The following is a 20,671-nucleotide window of genomic DNA, read 5'->3' as shown; positions in this document are numbered from 1 at the left end:
CACCTCCCGCTGCAGGCTCATCTGCCGTCCCTCCCCCACAAAAGACATAGGATTCTACCTCCCCTCACCCAAAGCATACCTTGTATGTCAGCTTCTTCATACTTATAGGGTCTTGCTGGTACTTCACAGTCATAAAATTGGAAATTAAAGCTATTTGCAAAGAATCAAAAATAAAATGGTCGTCTGAACCATTACGATGTTACTTTTATTACAGCCGTCTCATCTTTAGATCTATCAGTCTTCTGATTTTTGTGAAATTCAAGATTATTTTGCTGGTCTATGGTGGGGTATCAGAGTTCCCGGATGTCAGATGAAGATTAAAGCAATTCCACGAATAGTAAGATTATTTTCTTTTATTCACGTTAGATCGATGTTCCCGATGATGACATCTAAGCCAGGGTCACACTTGCGTGTGCAATGTGAGAAACTCGCACAAGTTTCTCGCATTGCACATGCAAGTGTGACTCCGGCCTTAGTTATGTTTATGGATGTTTTCTTCACAAATTACATTTGCATGGAGTTTTTTTTTTTGCAAATCCAAGATCAGATCAAATTCAGAAAAGGCTGTAACTTTCCATCATGGTTGGAAGAATTGAAGGAACAAGGAAAAGAGGAAGACCAGCAACTTGATACAATCAAGATAACGGTGAAGAAGACCCTGGTGGACCGATCTGGACTTGCACAACATCGATCTTCCATGAACGTTCATCCATCAAGTCTTCTTGGCTCGAGATCGAGTCAAAGGCTGTTAAGAAACCCCAAACTTTCCTTAATACTTCTGCACTTTTATGGATCCTGTTGTTTGCTAAAAGGCTCTCATTCCTGATCATTGGTCAATCACAGCGATCAGGTCACAAATTATTGATCGCTCTTTCGTCAGCCAATCACATCTTTTATGTTGGCCTAAAAGTAATTTCCCCATGTAAAAAGATGTGCCGCAAATAATATTTATCGAACGACTGATCGTAATAATAAGCTTAGGGCTAAGGCTACACGTCGACTTTGGCCCCAACACCTGTCGTGCATCCAACGTTCGCTTGAAGCTGCTGCTACATCCAAGCCCACAACAAGAGAATGAGTCATATCACAGCCCCAAAAGTACTGTTGCTGCGACCACACAAGTAGTTCAATCTCGGTGGATTTCTTTGACTTGTTGTAGTTACAGTACCATCTGGATCAAAATGCAACCCCATTCACTTGTATTGCGCTGCGATGCAGCAGTGGCACCAAGCGAACCTTGGTCGTGTGTCGAAAACCACCTTGTAGCTGATCGTCTTGTTATAACGTCAATTGGCACTCGTTATGAGCAGAAATCTGCAATTGAAAATGAGCCCTGAGAAAGTATCTCTTGCGTTATAGAGGACCCAGAACACCTTGTATTCCTGTTGTCACCATGTAATTCCCTATTTCTCCTGTAGTGGCGCTGTAGAGGAATTTAAAACTTGCTAATTGGTTTGTCCACAGTTTTCAGCAGGAAAACCTCTAATCTGATTATTTTCTGTAGGAGATTCTTTTATTAAAACAATGCTGTGTAATATAAAGCAGAAAACATTTCCCTTTGACCGAGTGTGATCCATCCATGATTAGATATTTTTGGCATCTGCTCATACTCACATGCGAGAAACTGACAAGTTTCGCATGTCAGTACCCGGTAGTTGGGAGCGGAGCGTTCAGCTGCATGTATTTCTATGCAGCTGAACGCTTCGATGCAAGTGCCAGCGGCAGTGCCGGGTATTGATGTGCGAGACTCGTCCAAGTTTCTCGCATGTGAGTATGAGCCCAAACACAAATGCTCTTAGTCCATCTGAGCATAGGTTGTTCTTCAAACAGGATATACCGTGAGTACAGAAAGTATTCAGATCCCTTTAAATGTTTCACTCTTTGTTTCATTGCAGCCATTTGGTAAATTCAAAAAAGTTCTTTTTTTTCTCATTAATGTACACCCTGCACCCCATCTTGACTAAAAAAAAAAACAGAAATGTAGAAATTTTTGCACATTTATTAAAAAAGAAAAACTGAAATATCACATGGTCATAAGTATTCAGACCCTGTGCTCAGACATTTATATTTAAGTCACATGCTGTCCATTTCCTTGTGATCCTCCTTGAGATGGTTCTACTCCTTCATTGGAGTCCAGCTGTGTTTAATTAAACTGGTAGGACTTGATTTGTAAAGGCACACACCTGTCTATATAAGACCTCACAGCTCACGGTGCATGTCAGACCAAATGAGAATCATGAGGTCAAAGGAACTGGCCAAGGAGCTCAGAGACAGAATTGTGTCAAGGGACAGATCTGGCCAAGGTTACAAAAGAATTTCTGCAGTAGTCAAGGTTCCTAAGAGCACAGTGGCCTCCATAATCCTTAAATGGAAGACGTTTGGGACCACCAGAAGTCTTCCTAGACCTTGCCGTCCAGCCAAACTGAGCAGTCGTAGGAGAAGAGCCTTGGTGACAGAGGTAAAGAAGAACCCCAAGATCACTGAGGCTGAGTTCCACAGATGCAGTAGGGAGATTGGAGAAAGTTCCACAAAGTCAACTATCACTGCAGCCCTCCACCAGTTGGGCTTTTATAGCAGAGTGGCTCGATGGAAGCCTCTCCTCAGTACAAGACATATGAAAGCCTGCATAGAGTTTGCTAAAAAACACATGAAGGACTCCCAGACTATGAGAAATAAGATTCTAAGCGGTATGTGAGGAGAAAACAAGGCACTGCTCATCACCTGCCCAATACAATCCCAACAGTGAAACATGGTGGTGGCAGCATCATGCTATGGGGGTGTTTTTTAGCTGTAGAGACAGGATGACAGGTTGCAATTGAAGGAAACATGAATGTGGCCAAGTACAGAGACAGCCTGGATGAAAACCTCTACTAGATTGCTCTGGACCTTAGACTTGGCTGAAGGTTCACCTCACCTTCCAACAAGACAATGACCCTAAGCACACAACTAAAATAACAAAGGAGTGGCTTCAGAACAACTCTGTGACCATTCTTGACTGACCCAGCCAGAGCCCTGACCTAAACCCAATTGAGCATCTCAGTAGAGACCTGAAAATGCCTGTCCACCAGCATTCACCATCCAAACTGACGGATTTGGAGAGGATCTGCAAGAAAGAATGGCAGAGGATCCCCAAATCCGGGTGTGAAAAGCTTGTTACATCATTCCCAAGAAGACTCACGGCTGTACTAGCTCAAAAGGGTGATTCTACTCAATACTGAGCAAAGGGTCTGAATACTTATGACCATGCGAAATTTCAGTTTTTCTTTTTTAATAAATTTGCAAAAATTTCTACATTTCTGTTTTTTTTTTTTTCAGTCAAGATGGGGTGCAGGGTGTACATTAATGAGAAAACAAATGAACTTTTTTGAATTTACCAAATGTCTGCAATGAAACAAAGAGTGAAAAATTTAATGGGGTCTGAATACTTTCCGAACCCACTATATTTGTGATATAATGTTTGATTTTTCTATCTAAAAAAAATCAGCATGGAATCTGGAGCAGAAATTCCCATTCCGTGTGACTTCTGACTCCGCCGCAGGTCAATTTACGTTGTGGATTTTTGCTCAAGGTTTCACCCCCATTCAGCGAGCAGGGTGAAATCCACACTGAATCCGCAGCAAAATTTGGATGTAACCCATATGGATTTTGTTGCTGATTTATCATAGATTTTCTCGTAGAATCGCAGAAAAATCTGAGACGGCTTTTACGTCCCCTAAAGCGAAATATCAGCACAACTGTATGTAGATAACAATGAGGAAATAAACCATCTATTATTATGTAGTGTTATATTACTTTGTAATGTTTTTATATTGAATAAGAAAGTTTTCCTGAGTTAAAATATTCTAATGTATAAAGTAGATAACTGGGAATGGACTGTTCTCAATGTACAGTGAGCGTTGTTCCTTGCCTTCACCACCAGATGGTGCTGCTGGTTTCAGGTCTCTGATAAGAAGCTAGTGCCCTGAAATGGGAAAGCTAAGCAAAAAAAAGTCTGAGATAAGAGATAAGCAAAGTGATTACAGTGCATTGGGAGGATCAGTTTGTCATGTTTGAGATACACTATTAGTGAATTTAGCAATCGTTTTTTTTCCATTATACAGTCTTCTATTGGCTGGCAAATGTACAAATCAGATGAAACGATTCTCTAGGATTTATGGTTCATCCTTATGATTAACATATTTGCACTACTATCTTCATCAAATGCAGCGAACAGCATAAAGCCTGGTGTACATGAGCAGATTTTAGCTCTAGAAGGCCATTTACACAGGCCAGTTCGTATATGGTCACAACCCTTGTTTACACAGCGATGATCGTTAACGATCCAATCATCCAGTGAATGAGCGCTTTGCACTTTTGTCGCCTGATTGACCGTATAGTTACACTAGCCACGGGTCAGGAATGACCTGACCGTTCTTATAAAAGCTCAAAGGGCTTTAAAGGGTTTGTCCAGTCTAAAACTACTAGTCTGCAGTCGCTCTATGTGACTGCAGACTTGTGAATGCTCACTTCATGCTGCAAGGACTCTCGGGGTCAAGTGGCCACATGTATGCGCTATGCATACTCCCGGTCACCATCCAACTAGACTGTTTCTGGCTTCATTCAGTACACTTGCACTGAGCGAGGTCGCGCCCATCTAGTCAGAAAATGATAGCTCACATTAGGTTTTAGTGTCATTTATTTATTTTTATTTTCTTTTACATTTTCAATATTTTTTTTATTTCATATCACTATCTTTATTAAAAAATATATATACTGTATATATTGATCTTGTAATTTTCTCACTTGCCAATAGGCCTTTTCTAGACTCATATTTCTTTGTTCTTTACTGAAGACTTTTCAAAAGTCTCATTATCATCAAGTGGTTAGCACTGCAGCCTTGTAGCGCTAGAATCATGGGGTCAAATCCCACCAAGGACATCTGCAAGGAGTTTGTATGTTCTCCCCATGTTTGTGTGGGTTTCCTCCGGGTACTCCGGTTTCCTCCCACACTCCAAAGACATACTGATAGGGATTCAAGATTGTGAGCCCCAACAGGGACAGAGATGATAATGTATGTAAAGTGCTGTGGAATTAATGGTGCTATATAAGTAAAAGAAATACTGTAAATATGCTCTATGCTCAGCTGATAATACAAGATCCACCAATCACAATAGGCAGGCACAGCTCACCTTCGGTGCACACACTCATTAGATGCTTCAATGCTAAACAAAGGTAGAGTCTGATCATTATGACTATGTACATGTGTTATTTCCTGAAACAATAGGAAGTTAGGAGTCTAAAAAAGCCTCAGTGACCAGTGAAAATTGCAAGATTTGTATTTAAAAAACTTAAGACAGATTGTGATATAAAAAAAAATCTATTTTAAACAATAGGTCATTTTTTTGATGGCACATTCCCTTTCAACATCTACGGTGGAATGGAGTGTATCACCACTGTGACAATATTATCTTGACAACCCAACAACCTGGTTAACAAGTGGAATTCAGTGAGACATCAGTGATCGTCCAGACAATGTGTCGGCCCTTTTTGCTGGGTCCCTGATGGCAGTGCCTCTTGCAGTACTCTGGTCCGGCTCATACATCTATAATCCTTTTTTCCTAGTCTTATCTGGTGCTGAACTCTGACTTTGGAGATAATCGCAGGAATATGTAGTGTATGGACCATAGTGGGGATACCGGTGTGGTAGTATGATTAAAGTAACTGGAATATTATTTCAGTACTGTAGTAGCAATAATTACTCTATGGTCTGTGATTTGAATAGTACTGGTTAGTCAAATGTAAAACATTTTGGCAAGTTGAAAAATTTTTATTTCATTTTTCCCATTTGAACAACCCTCATCTGAATAATTTATTAGGGTACATGAACGTCATTATAATGTGATTCTTTCAATGGCCGCCTGGTAGCTCTAAACATTACTATTACAAACCGGCATAGCACATACTACTCAATTTACCAGATCCCAAGCGTTGCCCTGGACTGAAGCCATGGAGTCAGCTGCTGGCCGGTGGTGCAGGTTGACAGGAGTGGTAAAGGGAGCCAGGTCATAACCAGGAGTAATCAGTCAGGGGCAGACATATCATTGTTGCAACCTGTGTAGCCGCACAGGGGCCCAATAGGTAAGGGGGCCCAATTTCTACCTTCAAAGCAGGTGCAATTTTGCATTTTTAGGAGCTCTAGGGCCGCAAAGGGCCTATATATTGTTCTTGCACAGGGACCCCTGTGTCTGCCAGTGTAAACAATAAAAGTACAAAATCAGAAATTAGAAGAATATTCAAGGAATGGGCCAAGGATTTTAACAGGAAAAAGCACTGGAACAACAGTAGCTGAAATATAGAGATACAAACCAGGCAAGTGATACTATATCTGGCAGCTTCCAGGAGTAAGCTGGAGTTTTAGTAGGGTGCGGTGCTATCCTATTGGCCACACAGAGGAGTTAATTACTCCAGCTGGACAGCACACACTCCCATACTGCCAGAAAGCACAGTACTACAGGTCCCAGCCACCTTAGTTTTAGTGGCTGGACAAATCTGGAGCCCCTCAGACCTGGTGACAGTAGAAGACATCACAGGAGCAGATCCCCGAGGAGAGTCAGAGAGCCTTATTCATTGCTATAATCCAAAAAGGAGAACAGGGTATAACTATTTGAACAAGGACATTTCTGCAGCGACAGGCTGTAATGTGTGAGTCTGGCATTAGTGCTGCGGGCCTGGTCTCTGTGTATAGAAATTAGAGCATACAGCTTACGCCATTCATGTTCTGGACAAGACAAATCTAATAATTACATCTGCTTTAACCAGAAATAACTTCAGTCATCATCTCAATTACCAAGCCACAAGGTTACTGGAAATATCATTTTCTGGCAGATATTAGGATCCATGTGCTCCGTTCTGTGCAGGCAGCGAGATGCGGGATCCCATTTAGTGCTTTCAGCGTACATTAGTCACTCATGCCGACGCTCCGCATCTGGTCTTATACAATTTTATCACCAAGACAAAAAGCGACTGGGGATGATTGTGAATCCTAAGGCTCAGTACCTGAATGGAAGGGCTGGAGAATTGGGGCCGCCATCAGGGAATTACTGCCCTTACTGGCGTATAGGGCCCCGAAAATCCTGGTAACAGCCGTGGTTGGGGTGATCACCAGCATTTATCGTAGTGGCTAGTATAATGGCACAATCTGCGTGTCAGTACTTTTCGATTTACATGTTTAGTGTGAATCCGATCTTGTGGTCACCCTAATCTGACACGCAGAAAATGAATGATTTTCTTGGAGCCTCAATTTGCCATTCCATTACATTTATGGCACGCGGCATCATCAAACGAAATGTCAACAGGGTCCACTGGGCACCAATTGAATGCATCACAAATGATGATGGCGTATTACATACAATGATGGCACGGAAAAGATGCAAAAAAATGCAAATAAATGACAAACTAACGGTTTATTATTTGATTCGCTGACATGTTAACTCGGAACAAAAGGTGGAAGGAAAAATTCACATGAACATTTGTACCATCATCTGCCCATGGCCAGGGCCGATTTTAGGCAAAGTGGGGCCCTAGGCAAAGTTTAAAATGGGGCCCCAAATGCTAACATATTGCACATCACAGAAGCATTTCAGTTGTAGTTACATGCGCTGAGGCCGCTAAATAAGCGTGATTGGCAATATTGAAATAGTTCAACACTTGTTTCCCGGCCTCTTTCCACCGTCTGAGAAAGAATGATGGGGACAGAACAATCACTAATAGATCAATCTGTCCCCATACAAAATAATGTTATCAGCAGCATATCTACAGGTTACCACGGCGATCTGCTGCTGAGAACAATGATTTCTGTTCCGGCATAAACAATCCAATCACTCGCTGAATAGGCAGCATTTTGGGTGCTTAGTATAATACACCCCATAGTCCTCCATATATTATAATGTGCGCTACCGTCCTCCATATTGTAAAATGCACACTCCATAGTCCTCCATATATTATAATATGCCCCATAGTCCCCCATATAGTATAATACACTCCTCAAACCTCCATATTTTAAAATACACTGCTCAGTCCTTGTTAGGGCTAGCGGAACGCACCTAATAATAAAGATGGTATAAGGTGTGTTTGTAGCCCGGGGTCCACCGTGCATTGATGTTACCTGCTGCTCGGTAATGGCGGACACTAATTAGCGGTAACAAACACACGCGGGTTAACCTCACCTGTTACTTCACAGGGCCGCAATCCGCAGGTTGAACGCTAGTGTATTGGTCACAGAACTCTGCCCCAAGGACACGAGGCCAGAGTCCCTCTAGACCCACTAGCGCTCGGCGCCGCGACTGCGGTGCCAGGCAAATACTTCACTTGGTAGAATAAATGCTCAGAGAGCGAACAGCGCCACACTGGTGGACGCCACTAACCAACCTAAGCTTAGGGTCAGGAAAGCGCTCAGTTTGCACACGGCGCCGCTCTGACGGGCGCAGCAGTAGGTGCTGCAATATCATGCCTAGTGCTGGATGGCACAGTCTGGCGCTAGTTACTCAATCACCCAACACATGCAACAACGCTAGGGAGGGGATCTTAATGAGTCATTCACCAGAATCAAGCATATATCCACACATACACGATTTTAATTTTATATTAGCACTTGACCAGGCGGCCATGCGAACCTTTTATAGTTGCAGGTTTCCGGGACCTTCCCTGTGGTCCAATCATAGCAGCAACAGGACCTGAGCATGTGACCTCCTACCTCCAATGATAGATCGTCCCACGGGCATGCTCAGTGGACCGAAAGAGGGACTTAGTCTCAGGAGCTGCTCGCTGCTGGCTAGTGCAGGTTGCTATAGCTGAACCAGGGTTGACAGCAGCAACCAACCTGACAGCACTACCTTGAGCAAGACGCCGGGATTGATGTCTCTGCTGAGCAGGACTCTCTGCGGTCAGCACTGAATGGGAGACCGCAGAAGGCAAGGCTCGGGATTCCTCCTGTGCAGGGGAAGAAACCTGATGCCTATCAGTCCTCCACATAGTATAATGTGCTACATATAGTATAATGCACCGCCATAGTCATTCATGTAGTACAATTCACTTCCCATAGTATAATGCACCCCATAGTTCTTCATATAGTATAAAGTATTCCGCATAGTCCTTGATACAGTATAATGCAGCCACCTCACAGAATATAATGTAACCCCCCTTAGAATATAATGCAGCCACCTCATATAGTATAATGTAGCCACCTCATAGAGTATGATGCAATCACCCCTCATAGAATATGATAAATATAATACAGCCCCCATAGAATATAATGTAAACCCGAATAGAATACAGCCCACCTTCCCATAGAATATAATGTAGCCCATCAAAGAGTATGATGCAATCCTCCCTCATAAAATCTAATACAGCTCCCCATAGTATAATACAGCCTCCCCCATAGAATATAACACAGCCTCATAGTATATAGCACAGCCATGTAGTATATAAGACAGCCTCATAGTATAGCACAGCCCACGTAGTATGTTGTTAGGAACGGCAGAACGCACAAAATAAATAATAAAGTGCATTCGCCGCTCGGGGTCCATTGTGCAGTAGATGTTACACCGCTGCTAGGTAATGACAGACGAGCAATATGGTGGTATAATGCGCACGGGTTCAACTTCAGCCTAAGTGCGCAAAGCGGACTCTGCTCACACACAGAGGGGCCGCAACATAAACATACAAAAACGCTGAGCCTGTTAGTGTCACAGACCACAGGGAAATGCACACATGGTATCTGGTCACAGGAGCAGGACCCAAGACAGAGGAGCTGCGTCCGTCTAGACCTACCGTGTGTGCAGCGTTGCTGCTGTGGACGCCAAGGAGGGCTGCAACTGCAGCGCGGCGTAGGACACAGCCGCTAGTCGACAAAGCTAGGAAGCAGGTGCAATGTCGGTCGCTAGAGTAGAGGTGTGGTGTGCAAAGTGGCCTAAGGCTTGCTGCTGACTGCTGCACTAATTCCCTATCCACATGTGTAATATCAGAGGGAAGGGGTTTCAAATGAGTCAGTCACCAGAGTCATACATCCATCACCATTCACACATTTAGCCTGAAAAGTCTATACTAGCGCATGGCCGAAAGGTCATGTGTGCTTTTTATAGCCGTGCTGGACCTTCCAGATCTCCGAGATGGACCAATGAGATCTGGAGCAGGACCTGGGCACATGACTCCCGATCTCCAATGGGAGATCGTCCCGTGAGCATGCACAGTAGGAGCACAGAGGAACTTAGTCTCTGGAACGGTCTGCTGTAAAGAAACCTTCTCTGCAGTAAATAGACAGCAGGAGACCGCAGAATGTGAGGCTCTGGATTCCTGCAGAGCAGACGCAGAAACCTGACGCCTAACATTACCCCCCCTCCATGGGCCCCCTCCCCTCTGAGCCTTCCAATCCACCACCTTGTGCCCACAAGAGGCATAGGCCTCAGACTCGTCCGAAGGCAAGTCTGATGTCCCGGTAGATGACATGGAAAACCGGGACACGCGGAAGGTACCAGAGGCGGCAAGATGGCCAGGTTTAAGAAGGGACACGTGGGAGACAACGGGAGCGGCAAAACCGCCCGGAGCATAGGCTGAAGTGGAACGCCGCGGTGTGTCGGCGGACGTTTCCACTTTGTTTAAGGAGGCTATCCCGAGCACATTAGGCGCATGCCCGAATATATTTTTTAATGTCCCAAGCCCTGTGCGGCCACCAATACGACCCTGCCAGGAGTTTTGTGGTCTGCATGTAGCCACAGTGACCACCCGCCCTGGACGCGTGTGCCAACACGAGAACCTTTGGCCGAAGGCGAGGGGGGACAAAGGTCTTGCTGGGCGGCACAGAGTTTGGCCATTGCGGGGCCCCGTTATCCTGGGGAACAGAGTGCTGACAGTGGTAGCCGCAAACGGAGCTTAGTGCCGAACGCGCCTCGAGACTGGCGCGAGACACCTCCATGGGCTCTGGGAGTGAACACTCTGGCTCGGGTGATTCCAGAGGTTCAAAGAGGTTGGGAGCCGGAGTAACCCTCCGTCTGGATTGAGCACGCTCCAGCCCGCGCTCCGAGAAACGGAGATCAATGCGGGTGACAATGGCAATCAGCTCCTCCAGTCTTGCAGGAACATCTCTGGTAGATAGAGCATCCTTAACATGCTCAGCTAAACCTCTCCAAAACACAGGGATGAGGGCTTTATCAGACCACTCCAGCTTGGAAGCCAGTATCCTAAAACGAACGGCATACTGGCTGACCGAGAGGGATCCCTGAGTTAATGCAAGGAGCTGAAGAGAGGTATCATGCGTGACCCGTTGTCCCAGTAAAAGTTGCTTGATAGATGTTAAGAACTGAGCAGCGGTCCGAACCTCAGAGTCACCACGCTCCCACAGTGGCGTGGCCCACTCCAACGCCCTGCCCGACAGAAGGGAAATAATAAACCCCACCTTAGCCCGTTCAGTAGGGAATCGCACAGCCAGTAACTCCAGCTGGATAGAGCACTGGCTCACGAAACCCCTACAGGAGGCGCAATCGCCAGAAAATTTATCGGGCAACGGGAGGCAGGAAACTGTCGGCGCGGAGGAGGAGGTGGACATACGTGAAACCGCCTCTGCGATCACCTGTACAGCAGCCTCCGAAGACTTTGTCCCTGAGATAACACTCTCAAGAGTAGCCAACCGGCCCTGTAGCTGGCGAATGCACTGAAGGAGTTGCTGCTGATCTGCCATTACTAACCAGACCCTGGCGTTAGTAGAATGTTAGGAACGGCGGAAAGCACTAAATAAAAATAAATAATAAAGTGCGTTCGCCGCTCAGGGTCCACCGTGCAGGAGATGTTACACTGCTGCTAGGTATTGACAGACGAGCAATATGGCGGTATAATGCGCACGGGTTCAACTTCACCCAAAGTGCGCAATGCGGACTCTGTTCACACACAGAGGCGCCGCAACATAAACATACAAAAACGCTGAGCCTGATAGTGTCACAGACCATAGGGAAATGCACACACGGCATCTGGTCACAGGAGCAGGACCCAAGGCAGAGGAGCTGCGACCGTCTAGACCTACTGTGTGTGTGGCATCGCTACTGCGGATGCCAAGGAGGGCTGCAACTGCAACGCGGCGTAGGACACAGCCGCTAGTCGACAAAGCTAGGAAGCAGGTGTAATGTCAGACGCTAGAGTAGAGGTGCGGTGTGCACAGTGGCCTAAGGCTTGCCACTGACTGGCGCTGACTGCTGCACTAATTCCCTATCCACATGCGTAATATCAGAGGGAAGGAGTTTCAAATGAGTCAGTCACCAGAGTCATACATCCGTCACCATTCACACATTTAGCTTGAAAAGTCTATACTAGCGCATGGCCGAAAGGTCATGCGTGCTTTTTGTAGCCGTGCGGGACCTTCCAGATCTCCGACATGGACCAATGAGATCTGGAGCAGGACCTGGGCACATGACTCCCGATCTCCAGTGGGAGATCGTCCCATGAGCATGCCCAGAAGGAGCACAGAGGAACTTAGTCTCTGGAACGGTCTGCTGTAAAGAAATCTCTGCAGTAGATAGCAGGAGACCGCAGAACATGAGGCTCTGAATTCCTGCAGAGCAGATGCAGAAACCTGATGCCTAACAGTTTGTAGCACAGCCATGTAGTGTATAGCACAGCCCGCATAGTATTTAGCACAACCCACGTAGTATATAACACAGCCCACGTAGTATATAGCACAGCCCACGTAGTATGTAGCACAGCCATGTAGGATATAACACAGCCCACATAGTATGTAGCACAACCCACATAGTATATAGCCCTGCCATGTAGTATATAGCACAGCCCACATAGTATATAGGACAGCCCACATAGTATATAGCACAGCCACGTAGTATACAGCACAGCCCACATAGTATTTAGCACAGCCCACGTAGTTTATAACACAGCCCACATAGTATATAGGACAGCCACATAGTATATAGCACAGCTCATATAGTATAGAGCTCAGGCCACATATTATATAGCACAACAATGTAGTATATAGCACAGCCCACATAGTATATAGCACAGCCCACATAGTATACAGCACAGCCACGTAGTATATAGAACAGCCCACATGGTATATAGCACAGCCCACATAGTATATAGCACAGCCACGTAGTATACAACACAGCCCACATAGTATATAGCACAGCCCACATGTATATAGAACATCCCACATAGTATATAGCACAGCCCACATATAGTATATAACACAGCCCACATATAGTATATAGCACAGCCATGTAGTATATAACACAGCCCACATAGTGTATAGCACAGCCCGCATAGTATATAGCACAGCCCACATAGTATAGAACACAGCCACATAGTATATAGCACAGCCCACATAGTACATAGCACAGCCCACATATAGTATATAGCACAGCCCACGTAGTATACAGCACAGCCACGTAGTTTATAGAACAGCCCACATAGTATATAGCACAGCCCACATAGTATATAGCACAGCCTACATATAGTATATAGTACAGCCACGTAGTATATAGCACAGCCCACATTCTTCCCCCGAGAATGGCCCCACAGTCCAGTACTCACTATTTAAAAAAAAAAAACCACAATCCTCACCTTCACCTCTCCTTGTGCCCGCGCTGCTCCCGGCACCTGTCTCAGTGGCTGCTCTGCCTGGCAAAGTGAGTGTGCGATGACATCACCCGCCATGTCAGAGGCAGAGCGGGGAATGATTGGAAAGGAAGCGTCAGCTGACGCTCCTCCATCATTGGTTTGAACTGTACCGGCAGGCGCCGGTATAGTTCAATGCAGCAGCGGGAGTCGGCGCTGGGGGCAGGGACCCCATAGCGGCTGTGTGATGTGCCGCGAGCTGGGGGCCTGCCTCCGGCACACAAGGAATTTTAGTCTGTGTAATTTATGTTGAGAACTGTTTCTGTGTAATGTGTAATCTGCAAGGAAAATAAGCCACATTTACAGGCTACAGCTACAGACCATTGAGGGATATTGCAGTGGGTGGTCTTCAGCCGTATCACACAGCCGTTTTCTCCACATCTGAGATATACAGTCCGATTATTCTGATCAAAATTTGATAAGAGTAGCATTAGTTTTTCAATGTTTATAGAAAAACAAAAAAGTTTTGCTACCTTCTCATTTCTGCCAGTCTGTGAAAATTGGATGTCATCTGAATGCGTTTGCAATGTTTTTCTCGGACCCATAGACTTGCATTGACGATTTTCATCCAACACTCGGATCAAAATTGGACACATTTCTGATATTTTCTGTTTACCATTTGGCTCTGAGGAAAAAATGTGCACAGCCCCATACAGTATCATAGGTACAAGTTCTATCTGTCAAAACCACGGATAACACTTGTGTGGGAAATTCAGTCATGTGCACAAGCCTGTAGAAAGGTCTTCTCAGTGTCATAAATGATCTAAGAGAGACACAGTATTTTAAATGTCAGAGGAGCTTAGACTTAAGACTAACGTCTGCTGATCCTGTTGTTAGGCCATGTTCACAAGTTCAGTATTTGGTCAATATTTTACACGAATATTTGTACGCCAAAATTAGGAGGAAAACTATAATAGAAACACGTCACCACTTCTGAATTTATCCCACTCCTGGTTTGGCTTACTTGTGTGCGTGGCCTTACCGGCGGGATTGGTTGGCAGTCTAATGCTTTCAAGGGAGAGACGGATTCTGTATGTCTTTTTTTGGACTGTCAATACTTTTTGTTTTTTTTCTCCCTGAAATAAGCCACCACCAGAGCAATCTGGCAGCGGCTCTCTCACAGAAAACTCCTGTGGGCCAGTTCAAGCTGGTATACACATTTACACTTGGTAGATTTGCTGTGAACAGCTCTGCTACAGTTTGAGGTTGACACTAATTCATTTTCAGTTGCATAAAATATCTCCACAAATCTCCCGAGCGGGTTATGTTTGGATGCTTTGAGCATAAATCATGTTGCCTGCTCTACTGGATTGTTCAGGGATCTCCAGAAAGAGGATATAAAGCAGGAATTTCTGACGAACATATAAAGTTGTATGTGTTGTGATCTACGCGTTGCACCCTCATCAAATTCTAAATATGTGAACAAGGCCTAAGTCTTCTGAAATGACTAATGGTAGACCCCACAGAGGGAAACTTGCTAAATGAGTTCTTATATTGATCTCACCGGCTTCTGGACCTTCTTGTACCACAAAAACATGTTTGAGCTATCACTTGAAGGACCTTTTATTTTATTTTTTTCATTTACACTGAGTCCCTCCTCCAATCAGTGTTCCGCTGATTCTGGAATAGTTTTTCTTTTTCTTCTGTGCCCCTCACTTAAAAGATTATGCTCCATCGGAAATAAAGATCAAAATTTTCACTTCAACTAATTGAGCATGTACCATGGAACTTCTCTGTGGGTGTGGCTGTGTTTTGATTGGCCAGCATCAGAAGAGAAAAAGTAAGGAGGAGTTCTGTGGTACACGCCCAGTTAGTTTAAAGAGAATCTGTCACCCTTTTTTAGCCCTATCAGCTGCCGGCATTGACATCAGGGACTTATTTACAGCATTCTGTAATGCTGTAGATAAGTCCCCGATGTAACCTGAAAGATAAGAAAAACACGTTAGATTATACTCACCGGAGGGGGCGGTCCGGTCCGATAGGTGTTGCAGACCGGTTCGACGCCTCCCATCTTCATACGATGCCGTATTCTTCTTCCCTTCCTCTGGCGCATGCGCACTGCACTGCCCTGTTGAGGGCAGAGCAGAATGCTGCAGTGCGCAGGCGCCAGACCTCTCCCAACGCCTGCGCACTGCAGGAATCTGCTCTGCCCTCAACAGGGCAGAGCAGGGCGCCTGCGCCGGAGCAACTACAGGAAGGGAAGATAAGGACGGCATCGTATGAAGATGGGAGGCATCGAACCGGACCGTGACACCAATCGGATCGGACTACCCCCTCTGGTGAGTATAATCTAACATGTTATTCTTAAAAAAGGGTAACAGATTCCCTTTAAGGGAAAATTTGCATGTTTACTTCTGAGGGGCATAACTGTAACAAGGGTGACCGGGGGTGTAGTTGTGGCGAGTTGTTTAAGGGCACAGTACATAAACAAAGTCCACTGAGAATCCAGTCAGCGAGCACCACCCCCACCCCCGCCCTGGGTCCTTGTACATAGATAGACGGGACTAACACAGCTTTTCCCCACAGGTTACCTTCTCTTCCTCTGGTCACAGCAGTCCAGGCAAATAAGGGTCTGGAAGGCAGCTGTACTCCAACGGGAAAAGTAACTTTATTGAACGATGAAGGATGGACAAAAAGACAATTTCAACACTGTCTTCCTGACACTTGCTACGGCTGTACCCACAACGTCCACAGTGGCCGAGATTCACAGACGTCCAATCGCTGGCATCTGGGCGTCTGAGACCCCTTCAGCGAAGACCCTTCCCAAGTCCTGGGGTCTTGTGTTGAAAGCCTTCAGTCCGTATAACTCCTTGATCCTGGGCAGCAGATTTCTCCCACCCGGGAGTCTGGCAATGCCCCTTCTGTAGCACACGTCTGCCCTGGTCTAGTATTGGCTTTCTGGCTGAGAAGCAGCAGCTTCCTCTTCCCTGAGCCTGCAAGTCCAACCCCTTAATTAACTAATTCTGTCCCTGCCTCTAGTAGGTGCATTACAAGCACAGCACCACAGTTATTCATGGCAGACACAGGAAGATAACATTAAGGCATAAAATACATGACCATACATAGACATTTTACATTAATACACATATTACCAAATACATCAGGTCAGACATAGGGCAGTGTTATAACTAATTAACATAAAAGGCACAGGGATCACACGGAAGGAGGAGAGGGCGCAACTGAGGGGACCTGCCACCCCCTTACATAACTCTGCAACAGAGGGGCACAGATGTAAAACAAAAACTGTTCCAAAATCAGTGGAACAGCAGCAATTGAAAAAGTGTTCAGTTTAATTGGAAAAAATCCAGTGAAAGGTTCTCTCTAACAAGACCACGGAAGATGTCCTGTAGTACATGGCTCTAGCGGCAGACATTTAATTCTGTACATTGTCCTCGATTGATTGGACTTTCAAACTTATCTTTCTAGAACAAAATGTATGATGTGGCAGGTACATTACCCTGCTGAAGGAAGCCACTGTCATTGTTTTAAAGGGATGTACTTGGGCGCCAAAATTTTGCATCATTCCTCATTCCTCTTGGTATCTGTTATGATCTATGTGATTATTATTATGCTGTAATATCTATGACTATCGTCTGTACAAGACCCTCTGAAATGTAAAGTGCTGCGGAATATGTCGGCGCTATAGAAATAAAATGTATTATTATTATCATTTTAAAGCTTTTTACACCAGAATTCTGATGTAAAAGCATTGATGAATGAGGCCTTGGAGTTTTTGCTCAGTTGTTCTCCAAAAACTTTACAAAAATACTCCATGTGCACATACCTTTACAGACATTTAGAAAAAAATGCCAAATAAAAACGCACCGCATACGCAACGTTTAAACATCCTCCGATGGTAAGGCAGATCAGTGTTAAGTAACAAAAACGCATGTGAGATAATGTGATAGATGTGAATATTTTGACCTTTTATGTATAGTGATAATATCTGAGGCTTGATAAAGGAAAGAACGACTGACTTGCCACATTTTATGCTCCTGTCCATTTGAATTCTCTTTATAGTTCACTGAGTTTACATGCACACAGTCGATGATAATCCTGTATAGTCAGGAGAAAGATAAGAACTTCAAACAAAATCTTGGTGGTTGAGAAATTACATTATTCCATCCATGAGTGTGGGAAATAAATTTGCCTCTGGCTTTTTAATGCACAAAGAGCTTTTTCAAACTATCAAACATTTTTATGGCATGGATTTTTAAAATCAGAGGAATTATAGTGTCAAACAAAGCATTACAATGTTTAGAGTTATTGATATTTTTCATATTTTTTTCATGATGTAAAAAGCTGAATTGTGACCTAATTGTAGTCACACTACTTAGAAGCCAATTGGAGGTTTACTAACCTGTCTAGACAGGTCGACCGCACTTCCAAGGGCATTGAATGATCAGTAATACGACTGTGTGCACAGACTGTCATCGTGCTTAGCAGCACACGCATGTCCTATTTACCGTGAGAATGTGCTTCTGAGAACAATGATGATTAAGCAAGTTTGAAAATCATCTCGCCTGACGATCAAGCATTTTGCTCATTCGTTGGGTGATTGCCGGCTTGTTTTAGACTGGACGATAATCATTTAATCTTTCCTGATTATCAGTTTGTCTTAATTCTCCCTAATGGTCTACCCGAAGATTTCATCCATTATAAGTTTATTCTTAAAACATACAACACTGCCCTTCACCTCTCAAAACAAACCTATTTCAACACCCTCATCACCTCACTATCCCAATAACCCGAAACATCTCTTTGACACTTTTCATTCCCTACTCAACCCAAGAGTGCAGGCCCCATCCACCGATCTCCACGCTGACGATCTGGCTAATTATTGCAAAGAAAAAATTGACCATATCCGATAGGAAATTATCTCCCAATCCCCTCATACCATGCACTGTCCTCCCTCCCCCACTGCATCTAGCTCACGCTCTGATTTTGAACCAGTAACAGAAGAAGAAGTAATCAGGCTCCTTGCATCTTCTCGCCCTACCGATTGCACCAGTGACCCCATAAAAATCACAACTCCTCCAGTTCCTTTCCCCTGCAGTCATCGCTCACCTAACAAAAATATTTAACCTCTCGCTCTCTCTTCCGGTATCTTTCCTTCCTCATTTAAGCATGCCATCATACAGCCTTTACTTAAAAAACCATCCCTCGACCAAAACTGTGCCACTAACTATAGACCTGTCTCTAATATTTCCTTCATCTCTAAACACCTGGAACACCTGGTTCACGTCTGACTTATCTGCTATCTCTCAGATAACTCTCTTCTCGACCCTCTACAATCCGGTTTCCGCTCTCTACACTCTACTGAAACTGCCCTCACTAAAGTCTCTAATGATCTTCTAACAGCTAAATCTAATGGTCACTACTCCATGTTAATTCTCTTGGATCTCTCCGCGGCATTCATTACTGTGGATCATCAGCTCCTCCTCACTATGTTCTGGTCCCTCAGCCTCAAGGACACCATTCTCTCCTGGTTCTCCTCCTATCTCTCTGACCTCTCCTTTACTGTATCTTTTGCTGGCTCCTCCTCCTCTCATCTTCCCCTTACTGTTGGGGTTCCTCAAGGATCGGTTCTAGGCCCCCTCCTCTTCTCTTTGTATGCTGTCCCTATTGGTCAAGCAATCAGTAGATTTGGGTTCCAGTACCATCTCTATGCTGATAACACCCAATTATACACTTCTCCTGATATCACGCCTGCCTTTTTGGAAAACACCAGTGATTGTCTTACCGCTGTCTCTAACATCATGTCCTCCCTCTATCTGAAACTGTACCTGTCAAAAACTGAACTCCTCATGTTTCCTCCCTCTACTAAACTACCTATGCCCGACATTGCCATTTCCATGTGTGGTTCCACCATTACTCCCCAGCAACATGCCCGCTGTCTTGGGGTCATACTTGATTTCGAGCTTTCATTCACCCACCACATCCGATCACTGGCTTGCTCTTGTTATCTGCACCTCAAAAACGTTTCTAGAATTCGACCCTTTCTTACTTTCGACTGCACAAACTCTTACTATTTCTCTTATTCTTTCTCGTCTGGACTATTGTAACTCTACTAATCGGTATCCCTCTTACCAAACTCTCCCCTATCCAATCTGTCCTGAAAGATAAGAAAAAAGAGTTAGATTATACTCACCGGGCGTGGTCCGGTCTTGGTCCGATGGGTGTTGCGGTCCCGCGCCTTCCATCTTCTAATGGTGACGTCCTCTTTTTTGCTGTCTGTCTATTGAGGGCAGAGCAGAATACTGCAGTGCGCAGGTGACGGACCTCTCCCGGCACCTGCGCACTGCAGGACTCTGCCCTCAACAGGGCAGAGCAGTGCACCTGCACAGGAGCCTCGACAGGAAGGAAAGAAGAGGACAGCATCGTATGAAGATGGGAGGCGCCAGACCAGACCGCGACACCCATCGGACCGGACCGAACGCCAGGGTGAGTATAATCTAACTCATTTTTCTTCTCTTTCAGGTTACATCGGGGGCTTATCTACAGCATTACAGAATGCTGTAGCTAAGCCCCTGATGTTGGTGCCGGCAGCTCATATTCAAAAAAAGGGGTGACAGATTCCCCCTAACTCCTCTCAAAATGATTTGCCTGGCCGGGTGCCCCCATACACCTTCAACTGTCAACTGAACCCGTTAATATCGGGTCGATAGGGAATTCTCTCCCCAATTCATCAAGACTGGCATTTTGCATGCCAGTCTTGATGAAGAGGGCACAGGATTAAGATGTGCCAAATTTCAGCTTCCGCGCCCCACCGCAAGAAATGTACATCAGTCAGGGACTGGAGTACATCTCTGCCATAATTTAAGATTAATATATTGGTTGTGCCCCCTCAATCTAAACTCTGCCCACTTTCCAAAAAGTTAGTGGTGTTGGCTGGGAATCATGTACTGATGGCAAAAAAAAGTTTACGTAACTACAAGTTTTTTTCAAAAATTATTGGGGCAGAATTCTGGCGAAAACTGCTTGATAAATGAAGTCTCATGATGAATAGATTTTATCAATATCT

General features: G+C 44.9%; 1 long non-coding RNA gene across 1 annotated transcript; it reads left to right on the top strand.

The window, feature by feature from the left end:
- Positions 1-213: 213 nt before the first annotated feature.
- On the top strand, positions 214-1,551 carry LOC141098095 (uncharacterized). Its single transcript, XR_012234146.1, has 2 exons — positions 214-337; positions 543-1,551. It is a non-coding gene; the product is annotated as an uncharacterized lncRNA (long non-coding RNA).
- Positions 1,552-20,671: the final 19,120 nt, after the last annotated feature.

This window comes from Dendrobates tinctorius, unplaced genomic scaffold (assembly GCF_039654945.1).
Source record: "Dendrobates tinctorius isolate UK_male_01 unplaced genomic scaffold, ASM3965494v1 ptg000086l, whole genome shotgun sequence".
In the NCBI taxonomy this organism is placed as follows: domain Eukaryota; kingdom Metazoa; phylum Chordata; class Amphibia; order Anura; family Dendrobatidae; genus Dendrobates; species Dendrobates tinctorius.
The sequence above is the reverse complement of the archived record's forward strand: the minus strand, read 5'-3'. Positions and strand labels throughout refer to the sequence as shown.